Raw genomic sequence first — 11,252 nt, 5'->3', positions numbered from 1 at the left:
TTTTTTATTTTTGGCAGGGTTGGGTCTTTGTTGCTGCACACGGGCTTTCTCTAGTTGTGGCGAGCGGGGGCTACTCTTCCTTGCAGTGTGCGGGCTTCTCATTGCAGTGGCTTCTCTTTGTTGTGGAGCACGGGCTCTAGGCATGTGGGCTTCAGTAGTTGTGGCACACGGGCTCAGTAGTTGTGGCTCGCAGGCTCTAGAGTGCAGGCTTAATAGTTGTGGCACACAGGCTTAGTTGCTCCGCAGCACGTGGGATCTTCCCAGACCAGGGTTCAAACCCATGTCCCCTGCATTGGCAGGTGGATTCTTAACCACTGCACCACCAGGGAAGTCCTTAATTTCTTTTTTTTAACTGAAATGTAGCTAATGAACAATATTATGTTAGTTTGTGGTTATAGTGGTTACTATATTGTGATTTGACATTTACATACATTATGAAATGATCATCATGATAAGTCTAGTAACCATTTGTCCCTATACAAAGGGTATAGGGATCATATTCCTTATGCTGTATATTACATCGGTATGTCTTATTTATTTTATAACTGGAGGTTTGTCCAGTTCACCTATTTTGTCCCCACTCCTTCCCCCTCCCCTCCGGCAACCACTTATTTGTTCTCTGTATCTATGAGTCTGTTTTCATTTTATTTCGTTTATTTGTTTGTTTTGTTTTTTAGATTCCACATATAAGTGAAATAATATGGGATTTGTCTTTCTTTGTCTGACTTATTTCACTTAGCATAATACTCTCTAGATCCATTCACGCTGTTGCAAATAGCAAGATTTTTTTTAAGGGCTGAGTAATATTCTGTTGTATATATATATACCACATTTTCTTTACCCCCTCATCTATTGATGGACACTTAGATTACTTCCATATCTTGGCTATTGTAAATAATGCTGCAATGAACATTGGTGTGTACTGTTATTGATTTCTAATTTCATCCCACTGTGGTCGAAGAACATAATTTTTATGATTTCAATATTTTTAAATTTAATGAGATTTGTTTTGTGGCCTAATATATGATCTGTCCTGGAGAATGTTTCTTGTGCCCTTAAGAAGAATACATATTCTACTGTTGTTGGATTAAGTGTTCTATGGATGCTCTTAGGTCCAGTTGATTTACACTGTTGTTCAAGTTTTATATTTCCTTGCTGATCTTCTGTCTAGCTGTTCAGTCCATTGTTGAAAGTGGGATTAATGTCTCCAACTCTTACTTTTAAACTGTCCATATCTCCCTTCAATTCGATTATTTTTTGCTTCATCTATTTTGGGGCTCCATTATTAGATATACGAACAATTTTTAATTAAGTGCTTTTCCCTTAAATAAGTTATTTTTTTCTTTTCTGTTAGTGTATAAATAATGCAGCATAATCTGGATTTATTAGATAACAAAAATTGTATGATCTGATTCATCCTCTTAAAATGTCTACTCTCCTATATGTAATATACATAACAAAATTTATTTTCTCTAAAAATTTAGCTTTTGTGTGTGTGCTACAGAAAGATATTAGTTTTCATTGGCTAGTACCGTAAAAAAAGTTGTTATATAAGGAGGTGACAAGTAACATTTGTATAGTATAACTGTATAAGTACTTATATGTACATTTCCCATTTAACCATCATGTTACCCACAGAGTGCTAAAGCTGGCTTATATTCATTCAGTGACACCATGTTGGTAGCTTGAAATTGGCTATTTTGGTGGGAGTATTTATACCATAGAAACTGGAAAATGCTACAAAACTGGTAATTCTGTCCCCAGGAGAGCCAGTTGTTACACATTTACCAGCATACCACTGCATTATCTCCATTTTTCATATTAAACAAAACAAAATGTTTGTTTTGTTATGTTTTGTTTTATATGTTTTTCATATAAAAACAAAAACCTGAGCTTTAAAGAGTAGAGATGTCATCCCCAAAATTATTCAGCTACTTAAGTGGTAAAATTAGATAATCAAACACAGTTCTTCTACCTGAAAGTACTCTTTCTCCCTAAGTATTCTTATGATCCTACATGAATTCTTCTTCTCAACCCCAGCAGATTGGCCTGGAGTGATTTTGGATAGTTTCTACAAAATCCGTTACCTACATTTATTTAATAGGATTTGCAACTCTTGTTAAAATTAGACTATCAGGGAATAAAATATTTCCACGTACTGATATTTTAATGATTAAGATTTTAGTCTGCCAAGAAATTGAATTTTTTCTGGAAGACTTTTCTTTTGATCTTTTTAATATCATGATATTGGACAGCCTTTAAGTTTAATGAAAATTCTTCTGACAGAGGCTAAGACCTTAGGTAAAGAGATCAAGTAACTAAGGAAAGTTCAGTAAATGCAACACCATTGGATTGGTAGGTTAGCAAGGCCACAGTGTGAATTCGAGAGAGTATGCTATACTGTTTACACAGGCGTTTGTGAGCTTTGATGGAGCTTGGGAATATTGAAGTCTGGTAGCGATATGCTTGAAAGTGAATTTCCCTCTGAACACTTTTCAAGGCACAAGTATCCTTCAGCTTCTAGAGTCACCCTCCTCAACACCCATTACCTTCTTATCCCACAGGCTAAAGGACTGCTTAGTCTTCTTCAAGTTTCCATTGCCTTTCATTTTTGCCTCTATTGAGCCAAAAGCCATCGCTTTCATTATTATATTTCCTCTGCAGTGACATCTCCAAGCTTTTCATATGTAATACTGTTGCGTCGGGGTGCTGGGGTGAACACAGTGTTCTAATAAATGACTGACCTATGCTGAGAATGAAAGATTATATCATGTATGTTTTAAGCTCTGCTCTCCTTCATGTATCCAGTTATCATGCTCACTTTTAAGTACAATACTACACTTTCCAATTGTCCCAGTTTTACTTTACTACATGTTCTTCTTTCTGAATGAACTATTCTGTATTTGTTCCTAAAGAATCTCATCCAATTTTTTTGCCTTACTTCTCTCAACTAGTGGCACACATTTAAAATCTGCCTCCCCAAAATGTTAATCACCCAGTTTGGTGACATTAGCAAATTTCATGAATAAATTTGATTATGTATCTTTTTTCTAAGTCATTAAAAAAATGTTAGGGACTTCCCTGGTGGCGCAGTGGTTAAGAGTCCACCTGCCAATGCAGGGGACACGGTGAGCCCTGGTCTGCAAAGATCCCACATGACGCGGAGCAGCTGAGCCCATGCGCCACGGCTGCTGAGCCTGCGCTCTAGAGTCTGCGAGCCACAACTGCTGAGACCTGCGTGCCTGGGGCCCGTGCTCCGCAACAAAGAGTGGCCCCTACTCACCGCAACTGGAGAAAGGCCCGCGTGCAGCACCAAGGACCCAACGCAGCCAAAAGTAAATAAATAAAATAAATAATTTTTTTTAAATGTTAAAAACTCAGGACCAACTCTTGTGCAACTCCATCCTAAGTGCCCTTATTCTAACACCGAGATAACAGAGGCCACTTTTTAGGGACTACTTGCTACTCAGTAGTACATATACCAGGATGATTACACAGTAAAGATGTAACATGGAACAAAGTAAGAAAGCTGAAAATTAAATCAAGACCTAAGAAATACAAGGGTTACATACGGAGATCAAGGACTTAGAGCTGAGCATATTCCTATATTTTAATTCCTCTGATACTCTAGAAATTGTTCATTAAATAGTCTTAATAGGATAATAAAACTTGCATAATGGCATCTGACTTCTTTCCCAAGACTTCTAGAGATTTAAAAGTGAAATTTGTCAGTCCTAATCTAGCTAAATTATTTTCGGGTCCTAGTTACTTCTATAGTTCTCATTTGCAAAATAGGGACTATAGTATCTCCTTCATAGAGTTGTTGGAAAACTTTAGTGAGATAACTTATGTAGATTGTTTAACACAGTGTGCAGTACATGATAAGCACTAAATGGGAGGGGGGTTTTGTTATTTTTTTATATATACTGCAATTTTATTTCAATCGCACAAATGAAGTTAGCATGTAGGAAATTTAAATGAAACAGTACGGTAAAAATAGCAGAGAACCAAAAGTTCTAATAAGGAAGTACAACTAAAGCATGAGAATTCAACATTCATTAGTTTTTCAGTTTTGATTGACACTTGATGCTTGCAAATTTTGAGACAAACTTTGAGATCATGATGAGTATTCTGAAGAGATTTCATCACCAGCACTAAGATTTGTACATTCAGTTGGTTTGCAGTTGACTTGTTAGCCATTTACATAGTGTATAGTACAGATTTGTCACAGGTCAGATCACAGTGTTGAAGGAAAGAAGTACCTTCCTGTAATTAGAAAGGATCCCCTAAACTGCACTCAGCTTAAGACAAAAGCACAAAAACCATCATAATATTGTGGCTCCAAGAAATATAGTTTTGATAAGGAAAATAACCTAAGCTTCTGTTTCCCATTTTAATTACTGAAATCTCTAACAATGACAAAACTGTCACATAGGAGAGCAAATGTATACAGTAATTCAATCAAACTTCTTGGAAAGAACACATTTAGCAATCTGGGATAACGCAGAACGACAGGAAATAAATGTGATTCAACACTGGTTCTTTTTGTCATTTTACACAGACATCATGTTAATATTAGACCCAGGCACAAAACGTTTAGGGCATAAACCAGTTTCTTTTTTAAGATCTAGCATTTTTACCGTAGTCTTTTACCTTACTTTGGGACACTTGTACCCAGTACTCTATCCTACTATAGACTGTTTAACTTAATCAACAGAATTAAAAGTGATTTCTGACCAGATTTATGGGGGACATAAACATTTGTATCATCAAAGTGTTTGCGTAACAAAAGTACAATAGTAAAGATGAAAATGCCTCCTATTTCTTTTAGAAAGTAGTACTTCATAAGCTTGCCTGCATCTTTAATGTCTTCACTATTGGATGACAATGAATAGTTGATAGAAAAAAAAAAGAACTGTATACTTGAATTATGATAGCTCATCCATCACAGATCTAAAAATGAAGTTTCTACAGAAACAGAACTATTTTAACAAGGGGGAAAAATTCCCTCATTCAAACCTCTTTGAGTGGTAATGGCTGCAAACTTGCAGCACTTAGAATTCTAACTACGCTATCAACAAGTTCTGTCTTACGAACTTAGATTAAGAAATCTACAAAGCAAATGAAAGTGGATTATTTCTTCAAAATTTTAGTAAAACTACTGGTAAAGGTTTCAAAGCAAATATGGCGCATAACAACTCAAGCATAAATCAAGATGGAGAGCCTGGAGAATTTTGATTTCCTAAAATTTCAAAAAATTCTATCATTGCAACATACAGGATTTCTCCCCTATTTTAATCTTAGAAGTTTCAAAGAAAAGAGAGTGGATAACATACACACACGTGAGTGCCCACACAAACACGCACGCACACACACACATGGTGGTAAGTAGAGTATCTAGTTCCTTCTTCCCACCACCTAAGTCTCACTTTATTAAAAGAAAATTATGCGGGACACCCCTTTGTTGTTTTCCCTTTATCTAATGATTTCTGTGACCTTAATTGCTGTCATCATTGTTACTTTTCTAGTCTTTCAACATAACAAGATTCAAAAGCAGCTTTGTAGTCAGGAACGTGTACCTGAACACCTGTATAACGCAGAGTGCCAAGGTAATAACAACTGCCAAATTCAGGGATGGAACTTTTGAGTTCCACAGTAAGATGTAATTCATGTGAAGCTCAGAATCATGTTTCAGACCATTGAACTTACTCAAGTTAAAATACAATTAGGTGAAGACATGAAGTAAAAGATTAAGTACTTGGTGCTGTTAACATATTTACCAATAAAAGTCACAAAATATTCCTCATTATTATTCATGCAGGTAACTGAGAACGAAGATAGTGCAGAAATTAACTTTAAATAAAAAATTATTCCTTCCCTTCCTCCCATTCCCCTATACTCTACAAAATGTTTTCCCTGGGACTAGGCCTTGAAAAGGCCACTACATATTAGTTTGACATGCATTACCGTCTGCAATTTAAAAAGCTAATTTTGTGGTGATTGTAATTACATTATAAAAATGTCCACATGCGGGCTTCCCTGGTGGTGCAGTGGTTGAGAGTCCGTCTGCCAATGCAGGGGGACACGGGTTCGTGCCCCGGTCCGGGAAGATCCCACATGCCTCGGAGCGGCTGGGCCCATGAGCCATGGCCACTGAGCCTGCACGTCCGGAGCCTGTGCTCCGCAACGGGAGAGACCACAACAGTGAGAGTCCCGCGTACCGCCAAAAAAAAAAACAAAAAAGTCCACATGCATAAATCTAAAAAAGGTTGAAAACCTACAGTAAATCTACAATATTCTGTTTTACATTTGACCACCGGTTTGTGTTATGTAGGAGTCACAGATTTGGTAAAGCATTGTAACAATTTAGGAAGCCATCTAAATCTTTAAATTCTGGACAAATTTTATGTTTGAATCTACAAAATTGCATGAAGGCTAAACTCGAAAGACTTCTTATCATTCTAAAATTCCTCACTCCGAACAAATCATTTTTAGGACACTTTCTTATAAATATCACCTTTTGAAAGCACATACAATTCCATTTGTTCCACATTTTATGAACTTAACCTACATAGGGCTGAACTTAATTATTCATGGAATATCAAATATGATAGGAAGACAAACCTGAGAGAAACATTTACAATACAATAGCATAACTTGCTAAATACCTCATCACCATTCTCTGAAAAAAACTTCTCAAGCCTTTCTCCTCTTTATTTTAGCAATGGATTGTGGAAAATGTGCGATTTTCTCTTGACATGAAAATATTTCAATGCACGGTGATCTTGCCTGACGGATTCAGTATTTTCTGCATAACTGATACAGGAACTCCCATACGACTCTCTTCCATCGTGTTGTAAAGGTCAGAAAAAAGCAGCAAAATGGGAGGGAAATAGCTTACTGCCAGAGTAGTGATGCCTGAAGTCTTTCAAACTGTGCTGGTTTTTCCCTCCTTCCGACTGTTTGTCTCCGTTTTCTTCTTACAGCTCACAAAATGTAAGGGTTTTGTTGTTGGTAACACAGTTGTTCTTTGTAGGTTTTTTTTTTCCTTTCTCCAGATTAAAGTCCTATCTCTCCTTAGTTTGATTCTCTATGCAGTATTTGACTTGCTCAGTTCCTGCCTGATTGCATCAATGAGCTCTTCTTTTAGCTTAGTTAATTCTTTTCTCATTTCATCTAACATGTCCTGCTTCAGCCTGTCATAGTCCAGTCCCTCCATCTGGACTCCATTGGCACTGGGCTGTGACAAGGGCACAGATTTTGGTCCGTGTAATGAATCATAGGACCTGTTGTCAAAAACAACCTGATTTTAACCTTGGAGAATCCCATCTGGAAATAACAGGTGACTTGCTGCCACTCATTGTATTTGTTCTTTCCCAAGGTTTTCTTGTCGGTTCAGGTGTACTTGTTGAAGAGGTCTTAGAAGTTATAGGCTCTGAATCTTCATTTTTGTCCTCCTTTTGTTCTGTTTCTATTGTTGATCCCTTTTTTAGCAATTCTTCTCCTCCTGGCCAGCAGGGCACTCATTTCTTCCATTAAACCACTACCCTCTAATGGAAGGGGTCCATTTCCACCACCCGTATCTGTTTTAGAGGAGGCCAAATTCACACCAATGGTATTCCCACCACCTGGGAAGGAGGCATCCTCCATCCGTGACACTTTCCTAAGTTTTGCTCCAGCAATTGCAGCTTAAAGGGCCATGGTCTTCAGACATGGATCCCGAAAAAACGCCAGCTGCAGGGAGGGGAGGAGCAGGAGGTGGGGGGAGGGGGGTACCTGATTAGGAAGAGGTGGTGGAGGAGGCAGAGGGGGGGGCCCTGAGGACGGCAGTGGAGGGGGTGGAGGGGGCCCTGGGGGCGGAGGGAGCGTGGCTGATGCCTGGGCAGGACCTGGTGGGAGTGGAGGAGGGGGTGGAGGTGCAGGCGGTCCCAAGACAATGTCCTGTTGGGCTGGAGATTCTGCGGCTGAGAGGCTGCCTGCGAGCCTGGGTCAGAAGCAGAGGAGTCATCTCCACAGAGGCAGGGGCAGCGGCATTTGCCATTCTTGGCTCTCGCTCCCATTCCAGCTGCTCCCTTTCTAGCCGCTCTTGCCGCTCTCGTTCTGGCCTTTCCCGGTCCAGCCTCTCCAGCCTCTCCCCTCCAGACGATCCTGACGTTCCCTTTCTTGTCTCTCTCTCTCTCCAGCTGCTCCTGTTCTAGTCGCTCCCTCTCCAGCCTTTCCCTTTCTAACCTCTCCCTCTCCAGTCTCTTCCTTTCCATTCTTTCTCTCTCCAGCCTTTCCTGCTCCAGCTCCTTTTGTCATTGCTGTTCTTGTAGTTGCCTTCTTTGAATTTCCAGCTCTTCTTGTGATGGGCCATTCTGAACTTGGGCAGGTAGTTGTGAATTTTGTCAAGGCAATATTGGCCCCGTTTCCTGTGAATTCAACACTTCTAAGGCATGTGTCATGGCACTTGTGAAGACATTGGCATCTTCTTTGCTGCCAAAGTTGAGACCAGACACCTGTCTAGCAACCCTTTAGGAATGGCACAATTTATCACGACCTGATGGTACTGAATCTTCCCGCCCACAACTCTGAATGTGTTGTTGCCTGTATGATGATATATATGAACTCTGCTGAACCTGACTGAACCACCAGCTGGCACCCACTTTTTATTGGCATCATCATAAACCATCACAGCAGCTCTTGCATGACAGATACTCTGTTCACGTCTCATTGTGCTTTCTTCTTTATGCCTTTAGATGTAGAAGATCTTTGTAGGTTCCAGTCTTTTTTATCGATGGCTGTTCAGATGTTAGTTGTGGTTTTGGTGTGTTCATGAGAGGAAGTAAGCGCAAGGTCCTTCCACTCCACCATCTTGAAAGACTCCTCCTGTTTTTGTTATTATTAATGCTAAAACAGCTATCACTTTTGAGCATCTGTGTTGGGCTAGATGCTACAAGTCAGTTATGTTATGGTTTCTATGGTAACTTAACTTACTCACTTAGCACCAAATCAAAGCTAAAACGTCATTGAAATGTTTTGTTTCTGAAGACTACTTCTGATTTCAGTTTGGGACCCACCCTGGAACCTGAGGCAGTGATAAACAAGCTGGTAGATGGGATCCTGACTGAGCAGAAAATCGTCTTTATTCCATCTTCTATAAGCTTTTTAACAGTGGTGGAAAGGTAAGCCACAGTGATGTTTGTCAGCATTATAAACAAAGGTTATCTATTACATGTTTTTACTCAGATTTAAAACCAGGCATTTGATAAAACTACAATTAAATGTAATTAAATTAATAAAAATAATAGGCTTAAAGAATCCATCCATTTTTAAAACCACATTTGTTAATCATTCAAGCAAGATTGGTATAGCTTGGGTAAAGGAACTGAATAATTTCCATGTTTTTTAAGTTTTTTGTGGTTTTGTTTTTTGAAGAAAGAAATTTGTATAATTCTGGAAGTCCTGTCTTATAAATGAATGTATATGAAGGAGGATAGTTTTTAAGCATTATTACATGATGGAATTATGGGACAATGATTTTGGAGGAGACCATAGTCAGGTTTTAGATATTCATTTAAATATACAACAGATAATCACTGAGCTCTTACTTTGTGCAAAATTATACTGAAGCATAGGTATTGCTAAATAATCTTTTCTAATTTTAGAGACCCTTGAGCCTTGCTACTTCAAATGTGGTCCATGGACCAGCAGCATCAGCATCACCTGGGAGTTTATTGGAAATGCAGAGTCTCCTGAATCAGAATTTGTATTTTAATATGACCCACAGGTGATTGTATGCATATTCAAATTTGAGAAACATTTCTTGGGAGCAGGAGCTCTCAACTTTGGTGCCCATTAGAATTCACCTGGGATTTTAAAAAATGCTAACGCCTGATACCTGCTCCCAAGATTCTGATCTAAATGGTCTGATCTAAATGGTCTGTGGCCTGGTCTCTGAGGGATACATCCTTCTAAGTGATTCTAATGTACAGCCAAGATTGGAAACTGCTGGTTTAAAGGCTGTCTCATCATAGCACATTACCCCATTACTCTTCTGGGAGGAAGGCTGTGTGGCAGTGAGTCTGGTCAGGGGAAAGTGAAGAGGTGCCTTTGGTCAGGAAAAGAAAAAAAGCCTCCTCCTGCCTGTCCCTAAAGTCAGGCTTCCCCGACATGGATCACTTGGGAAGTCAATTTAAAAACTAGGGCTTCCCTGGTGGTGCAGTGGTTGAGAGTCCGCCTGCAGATGCAGGGGACGCGGGTTAGTGCCCCGGTCGGGCAGGATCCCACATGCCGCGGAGCGGCTGGGCCCATGAGCCATGGTCGCTGAACCTGTGCATCCGGAGCCTGTGCTCCGCAACGGGAGAGGCCACAGCAGTGAGAGGCCTGCGTACTGCAAAAAAAAATAATAATAATTAAAAAATAAAAAATAGAAAAATCTCACCTCTAGAGATTTTAATATAGGATGTTTGAATTGGGATCCAGGAATCTCTATTTTAACAAGCAACTGTCACAGGCATTTGGTTCAAAGATCATACTTTGAGAACTACTGACCTAGAGCCTTAAAAAAAAATTCAGGAGATCAAAAGCATTAAGTGGCTTGTGTCAGGCTTTTTAGCCCCTTCTTCTAGGAACTATGGTTGAAACTACCTTAAAGGTTTAGATAGTAAAGCTCAAGGATCTTCATGGTGAATAAATGAATTAAAACCTGTGAAGTGTTTCACATTTGACTTATCACATTATGTAAGCCCTCAGTGATCACAGTCCTTTAGAAGGTAACTCTCTGAGGGAAGTAATTTTGCCTGGTTTTCATCACTATATCCTCGCACTTTGTTTGTTTTGTTTTGTTTTGTTTTGTTTTGTTTGCGGTACGCGGGCCTCTCACTGTTGTGGCCTCTCCCATTGAGAAGCACAGGCTCCGGACACGCAGGCTCAGCAGCCATGGCTCACGGGCATAGCCGCTCCGCGGCATGTGGGATCTTCCCGGACCGGGGCACGAACCCGTGTCCCCTGCATCGGCAGGCGGACTCTCAACCACTGCGCCACCAGGGAAGCCCTATATCCTCGCACTTCGAAGAGTTGATGGACACATAGGAGGCACCAAAATGTTTGTTAATTAAATAAAGATTACCTAGACCTTTAACATAGAGACTCACAGTTTGTGTTCTGGAGTTAGGTGAAGTTGTGTTTTTCTGACTTGCTCACTACATGAACATGGATGAGTTATCTAACTTCTTTGAAGCTCAGTTTCTTCATGGAGACAACACATCTTT

General features: G+C 39.7%; 1 pseudogene; it reads right to left on the bottom strand.

The window, feature by feature from the left end:
- Positions 1–6,243: 6,243 nt before the first annotated feature.
- On the bottom strand, positions 6,244–8,700 carry LOC137223239 (protein enabled homolog; annotated as a pseudogene).
- Between the last annotated feature and the right edge of the window lie 2,552 nt (positions 8,701–11,252).

The sequence above is a fragment of the Pseudorca crassidens genome, chromosome 4, assembly GCF_039906515.1.
Source record: "Pseudorca crassidens isolate mPseCra1 chromosome 4, mPseCra1.hap1, whole genome shotgun sequence".
NCBI lineage: Eukaryota > Metazoa > Chordata > Mammalia > Artiodactyla > Delphinidae > Pseudorca > Pseudorca crassidens.
Note: the sequence above shows the minus strand (reverse complement) of the source record. Positions and strands in the feature narration are given on the sequence as shown.